The sequence below is a fragment of the Rattus norvegicus genome, chromosome Y (assembly GCF_036323735.1).
Source record: "Rattus norvegicus strain BN/NHsdMcwi chromosome Y, GRCr8, whole genome shotgun sequence".
Lineage (NCBI taxonomy): Eukaryota > Metazoa > Chordata > Mammalia > Rodentia > Muridae > Rattus > Rattus norvegicus.
This window is the reverse complement of record NC_086040.1, coordinates 25472317-25479610: the sequence shown is the minus strand read 5'-3', so window position 1 is coordinate 25479610 and position 7294 is coordinate 25472317.

Genomic DNA, 7294 nt, shown 5'->3' with positions numbered 1-7294 from the left:
GAGAAAACCTAGGAAATTGAAGTGTATGTACAGGAATGGACCTGGGAATAAAATTATTATCAAGAAGATTCTGCTCCACTCCATGTTCCTAGACCTTTTTTACCCATGCCTGGATCTTGACTAAATTTCTCCATTCATAACAGGTAACCACTAATATAAGAAAGAGAAGAACATAACTTTAGAGAGATGTAGAACGTAAAGTTTTCCAATGTGTTACAGGAGACACTCCTGTGCAGGACACCCTCGAAACTGGTCAATGTAAGGAAAGCTATTTAGCAGGTAGTACATGGCAGTTCTCAGTGACATTATCATTATGCCCTGCCTGAAAAATTCTGGAAAGCCCTAGCTTCTTCTGGGTTGTTCCTACTGTTGTACTGACAGCAACTGCCTCTCAGATATTCCCGCAGTACATCTAGGGTTTAATATTTGGCCTTTAATTCAGAGCAAACAGCCATTTGGGAGGGAGAAGAAAGATGATACAGGGATCAGAGATGGAGAGAAGGAAGCTGGTCTTCTGTATTTTTATAAAAATGAAGAAATACTTGGTCCATTGGAAAGCTTACTGAGTCCTGGTTAGGGCTTGAGTGAGTTTGCTGAAGAGATAGCCGTTATCTGAGCCGTCAACATATGGGAATAAAGAGTTGAGGGACTCCCAGAAACATCTGGACATCCCTGCTTGTTATAGTTCCCGGAAGTCAGAGAGTTTATATCATTAATTTTGTTTTTCTAAAAGCCAGGTTTTGGAAAGTGCCCAGTTGTTTTCCTGAGAGCTTATGGCTTTGACTCTTTTTCCCAGAATAGAAAGGTGCTAAGGAAGAAGGGAAAGATAAGTACTCTGTCCTCAGCTCAGTTTGAATTCCTTCATGATTTGATTTCCTGTACTGCAGTTTGTATCTGAGACTGATATCTTGGAAAGAGAAGTGCTTCAAATTTGGATTTCATCATCTCAGTCTTTCCACCAGTATTATTCTGACTAAAATTCCCTGAAAGGGATTCTTTAGATTTCTTATTCAATAGGTCTGGTGAGGTGCCAATTTTCTTTTCTTTATTTCCTTTGTTTTATTTTTCACAAATTTTATAGCTTTTTTAATTGGATATTCCTATATTTATATTTCAAATGTTATTTTCTTTCCCAGTTTCTTGTCCATTAGATTTCTAACCGATCCCCTTATCCTTATTATAAAACCCCCCTTACTGTGTCTGGACATTCCCTTCAACTAGCAGAAAAAACTAGGGAGAACCAAGGGCATCTCCATCTATTGGTGCCCAACAATGCCATTTTCTGCTACATACGCAGTTGGAGCCATAGGTCTATCCATGTACAATCTGTGAGTATTCCTATAGTACCAGAAAACTGTGGTTCGTTGGCTTTGTTTTTCTTATCAGCCTAAAAGCCCCTTCAGCTCTTGTAATCGTTTCTCAAAATCTACCAACCAGAGACCTGTTTTCAGGTCACTGGTTTGCCACTATCATTCACTTCTGTATTTGACATGCTCTAGCTGTGTCTCTCATGAAAGATCTGTATCCAGTTCCTGGCAGCACTCTCTTCTTAGCTTCAACAATCTTATCTAGGTGTGGTGCCTGATATATCTATATCTATATCTATCTATATCTATATCATATATATGTATATATATGTACATATATATGTATATGTATATATATATGCATACATATGTATATATATATGTATATGTATATATATGCATACATTAATATTTACTTTTGTTGGCTCCTAAAACTATGAATTTTGATGGAATATTTGCATGGATTCTGCGTAACTGGGTCTAGAATATAGGATCCTTACATGACAATGCCAAATAGACTCCATCCTATTCTTATAACCTATTGAAGTTGAGGTTTCACTGGAACTCAAGCCATTCCTCTCGCTGCCCATCACCCAGAAACTGATGTTTGGCCTGAGAAAGAATCATGTTAAAACATCCAAAACCCTCAAAGCCTTTCCCTGGGAACTCAGGACGTTAGATATTAGAGAACTGTTATCTAATAGAACTTCAGAACCATATTCTATAGTCCATGTTGTCCTTTGCTTTACTGATGCCTAGTAATTTATGGATAAAATAAGGACTTGGGAGTTGATCATTTGAAGTAGGTACACAATATTTCCACTCTTATACTCACTGTATAGCTGGTCCCCATTTGTTGCCAAATTAATTGCAAAAAATGAATTGGAAAAATGAAATTTTTGAGTACACATGCAGAAACCTATATAATGTCCTCTATTAATGAATTTACAATTAGAAAATGTAGCACAATATTCAGTCAATTAAAATTCTGTAGGGAAAATACTGGCACCTGGGAAAAAGAGAAAACCTAGGGAATTGAACTTTATGTCAGAGAATTAGACCTGGGAATGAAATTAATCTCCAGAAGAATTTCCTTCCTTCCATATTCTTAGATCTTTTCTACCCTTGGAAAGCCCCTGACTATCTTTCTTCATTCAGATCATATAATCACTAATGAAACAGGGAAAAGACTCTAGCTTTAGAGAGATGTAGCCTGTAGAGGTTTCTACGGTATTACAGGAGACACTCCTGGAAAGGGCACCTCCAAGTCTGGTCAATGTAAGGAAATCTTTTTAGAGGTAGGCTATGGCAATTCTCAGTGACATCATCATTAGTCCCTCCATGAAATATCTCTTGTATCCTGGAGAGCCCTAGCTTCTACTGTGACATTACAAGTGTTGTTTGACAGCAACTGCCTCTCAGATATTCCTTCCATATATCTATGGTTTACTAATTGGCCTCTAATTCAGAGTAAAGAGCCATTTGGGAGGGAGAACAAATAGGATGAAGAGATCAGAGATGGGGAGAAGGAACCTGGCCTTCTGTCTTGGTATAAAAGAAAAGAAGAAATATGTGGTTCTTCGGAAAACACCATGGGAAGATGGCTTTAGTTTTTTTGTTCTCAGGGTGAACCGAGCTCTTGGAGAAGATGCTGAACATCCTTAAGATATTTTCGCATATGGTAAAGTTTCGAGATATCCCTTTTTAGATTTTGATGGTCCTGGGGATTGTATGGCTGATGGTAAATGTTTCCCAGGAAGAGTGCTAGAGTCAGATTGATTTTTAGATGTATAGAAGACATGGAATTTTTCTAATATACTTGGGCTAATGGCACAACGTCTAAATGATATTTTTCGTTGTGGACTTTCCCTCAGACCTTTGGAAATAAAAAAAAAAGCTTTTGTATATTTGAAGTCTAATTTGCACAATGACAAATCACTTTGAGCCTGGAGAACACTTTCTGGAGCCCTACAGAGGGGTGAAGAAATATCCTGAAACCCTAGGGCACACGGTGAACACACCTTTTTGGCAGAAAGAGGAGTTACTTGAGCATCTTTTGACAAGATGGAATGTCCGGCATTGCCTTGTAGGGATTGGCAACTTTCCGCAATTCCTTCGTCAGTTTGGAAAAGTCAAAGGCCCTTTGAACAGATGGAGAAGGTGAGGGACTCACCTGGGGAGTATTGGTAGCTTTTGGTGTCTCTTAGGCAGCAGAAGATGGCACAAGATTCCTTTTGGCAGGAGGGGGAAGATTGAAACTGTCTTCCTTACAGGAGAAGTTTCAAAAGACTCCATCAGAAAGATCAAATCTTAACCCTTTGTTTTTAGAAACTGGATGCCTGTGGTACACTTTGGTAGAGGGAGAAAGTGACTGTTTCTCCCCAGAGTAGACATGTGAAATAAATGTACTTGGGTAGATGGGGATAGTTATAAAGAATGCTGTTCAGATGCAGTAGATCCTAAGACATCCTTCTCAGATGAGGAAGGTCTTAATGTACCATTTATATGTGTGGAAATCCTGACTGTGACGTCGGAATGGGGGTAGGTATGAAACTACCTCTGAAGATGTGACCTCTCCTAGAGGATCATGGACATATTGAGAGATCTGAGAACCTCACGAGCAGATAAGGATGTTTCGAGATATTGTTGTGTAATTGTGGAAGTTCCAGGAAAAATTTCTTCTGCTGGAGAATTGGAAACAGACTTTCATATAAAAGTGTCAGGTTCCCTTGAATGCTTGATAGGCAAAACAGGTTCCAAGGCCCCTTCAGAAGATGAGGTAAAATGCAGAGTCTTTGAGGTATTTGGTAGGTGTTCTGGGTCCACTTGTGGGTATAAAGAAGGCCTGGAACCTCTTTGTGCATATTAGAAAGAGTGTGTAGCTTCTTCTGTAGTTGGGGAAGGTGTCTGATCTTGAGGAGATAAGGAAGTTCCTGCAGCATCCTATGAAGTTTGTGGAGGTCATAAGCATTCTTTTGCAAAAACAGAATCCAAGGCATCCCTTTCCTTAGATGTCGAGGATGGTACAGACACTGGTGTTTGCATATCATGTTCCCCTACTCCACATTCACATATGGTTGGATCCACAACCTTCTCTACAGACAGAATATGTCCTAGAACATCTTTTGTACATGTGTCACATCCACAAGTTATTTCTAAAGCTGAGGCTATGGGTAGAACTTCTTTTGGAGAAGTTTCTTGTCCCACAGTCTCTTTATGAGATAGAGTACTACTCAGAGAATCCTGCTCAGTTTTGGAAAATTCTAGCATCTCTGATGTATATATGGAAAATTTTGTAGCATCTCCTTTCAGGGCAGAATGACCTAGAGTCGCCTGAGGAGGTTGGGGATGTTTTATCTTCTCTGAACATTGTATAATTATGGAGTCTACATGGATCATTGACATTGTGTTATGAAAATCTTGGCTCATTTGGGCCTGATGACAACTCAGGAGGGTCCTTTTCAGTGGAAGAAGGTATTTGAATAATTCTCTGTTGTATAGAAACATTGGAAGTACTGGGGGAGATGTTGAGGGTGGTAGATCACATTTTATATCTGCAGAAGGCACAAGAGTCCCTTGGGTGGACTCAGAATTTTCTAACAAATCTTGAATGGGTGGGGAACTCTCAAGAGTCCCTTCTGAAACTCTTAATGGTCCTTAATCTAATGGTGTACATGCAGAAAATTTTATCTCTGCTTTGGCAATTATGTGTGTTATGAGGTTCACTTGGAGATGTGACTGTATTTTGTTTCCCTTGGACTGTAAGTGATGATTTAAGCTCATATTTTAATAGTGGAGGACTTTGAAGGTCCTCGTGGTTTTATAGGGAAGTTCTGACATCCTCTTTGTCAGCAGAATCAGGTTTCAAACGAATTTAAATGAAGCAGATATCATAAGACACGTTGGTGGAAATGGGGCAGATCTTTGACTGTTTTTGTGAGTGGACATAGCTCTCTGCCCTGCTTTGGAAGCTGGCAAAGGTTTTAAAGTCTTGTGTGGAGATGGGGCAGGACTTAATACATTTGTGGAATATGAGAAATCACTAATATTACCTTTATGATAAGAACTTTTGCAGCCCTCTTTGTCTGATGGGGCATTTTGTACCTCCCCTTGACCAGAGGTGTCTTCACTAACGATTTGGAGGAAAATTGTCAATATTAGAGACCTGTAGTATAGGGAACGAACATTTGAAACTCCTTTGAAAACTCTGTGGGACAGAGAGCTGCACACCCAGAAGAATGGGCAATACTGGGACCTCAGTGAGGGAGAGACTGCCACATCTTCCCACCTGTGCCCACATCCCTACCACAAGAGGAAACTGCGTAGGGCCTCTGGGCACATGAATATAGGAACAGTCAAGCTGCAGGAGCCCTGCAGTCCAAACTGCACCTGGATCTAAACTGGTCCAAACTACACCCAAATCTCATGTGGGATGGGGAAGTTTTAGACGTCAGAGTGGTTGACACCCATGAGAACTCTGGTCACGTTCCTGACTCAGGAAAAAAAAAAAAAAAAACACCTACCTCCATCTGGTCCTCCTGTGCATAGGGACCTAGCAGCAGAAGGGACAGGATATTTCTGGTTGCAGCTTTCATGGAAAGGTGAAAGTGAGCACAACGATCGCCTTAAGGCCTGAGAAAAGAGGTGAATCCAACTTTTCTGCTGGATGTGACCTGACTGGAGGACTCAGGACATGCAAAGGCAGAACTCCTCTGGGACCAGGCACTATCAGTTTCTAGCTGGTTCCTGAACCTCGCTATTCCCGACCTAGAGCTCCCTGCACCTAGACACTGAGGGAGAGAGAGCTGATCACCCAGGAGTGTGGGCAATACTGAGTGTACAAGGCACAGAGACTGCCACTTCTACCCCCCATTGCCCACATCTCTGGTCTTAGACAAAACTGCATAGTTCCTCTGGACATAGGAATATAGGAGGAATAAAGCTACAGGAGCACCATGTTCCAGACTGTGCCTGGATCTGAACAGAACTGGTCAAAAAGCTCCCTGTACCCAAATCCTGAGCGTGGGGAAACTAGACCTTCAGAGAAGCAGACACTCCTGGGAAACCAGAGGAGACTACTCTCTGCCCAAATTCCTGACTCAAGAGGAAAACACCTTGTACCATCTGTGCACCCTCCCCCCACAGAGGTACCTAGGAGAAGTATGGGAAGTACCGTCTGGTTCCTGCCCACAGGGACAACGGAAAGTCAGTGGACAGGAGCAACTACATGCCTGAGAGCAGAAAACTCTGTTCCCTTAACTGGGAAAAGAAAACAGGAAAACAGGTCTACAGCAGCCCTGACACAGGAGCCTACAGGACAGTCAAGCCACTGTCAGAAAGAGCAAGCAAGCTAACTCCAGAGACAACCTGATGGCCAGAGGAAAGCACAGGAAACAAACAACAGAAATCAAGACTACTTGGGCTCAACAGAACCCAATTCTCCCATCAAATCAAATACTGGATATCTAAACACACCAGAAAAGCAAGATCTAGATTTAAATTCACATTTTATCATGACAATGGAGGGTGTTAAGAAGGTCATAAGTAACTCCCTTAAGAAAATACAGGACAACAGAAAATACAGAAGTAAACAAGTAGAATCCCTGAAAGAGGGAACTCAAAACTACCTGAAAGAACTACTGGAAAAACAGCAAAACAGGAGAAGAAAATAAACAAAGCCATCCAGGAGTTAAAAATGGAAATATAAACAAAAAAGAAAGCACAAGGAAGACAACCCAGGAAATGGAAAACCTAGGAGAGGTACTGGGAGTCATATATGTGAGAATCACCAACAGGATAAAGGAGATAGAAGACATCATCTATGGAGCAGAATATTCCATAGTAATCATTGAGACAACTGTCAGAGATAATGGAAAATGGAAAAGCAGTGAGCCCAAAACATAAAGGATATCCAGGACACAATGAGAAGATCAAACCTAAGCTTAACAGGTATAGAAGAGAGTGAAGACTGTCAACGTCAAGGGACA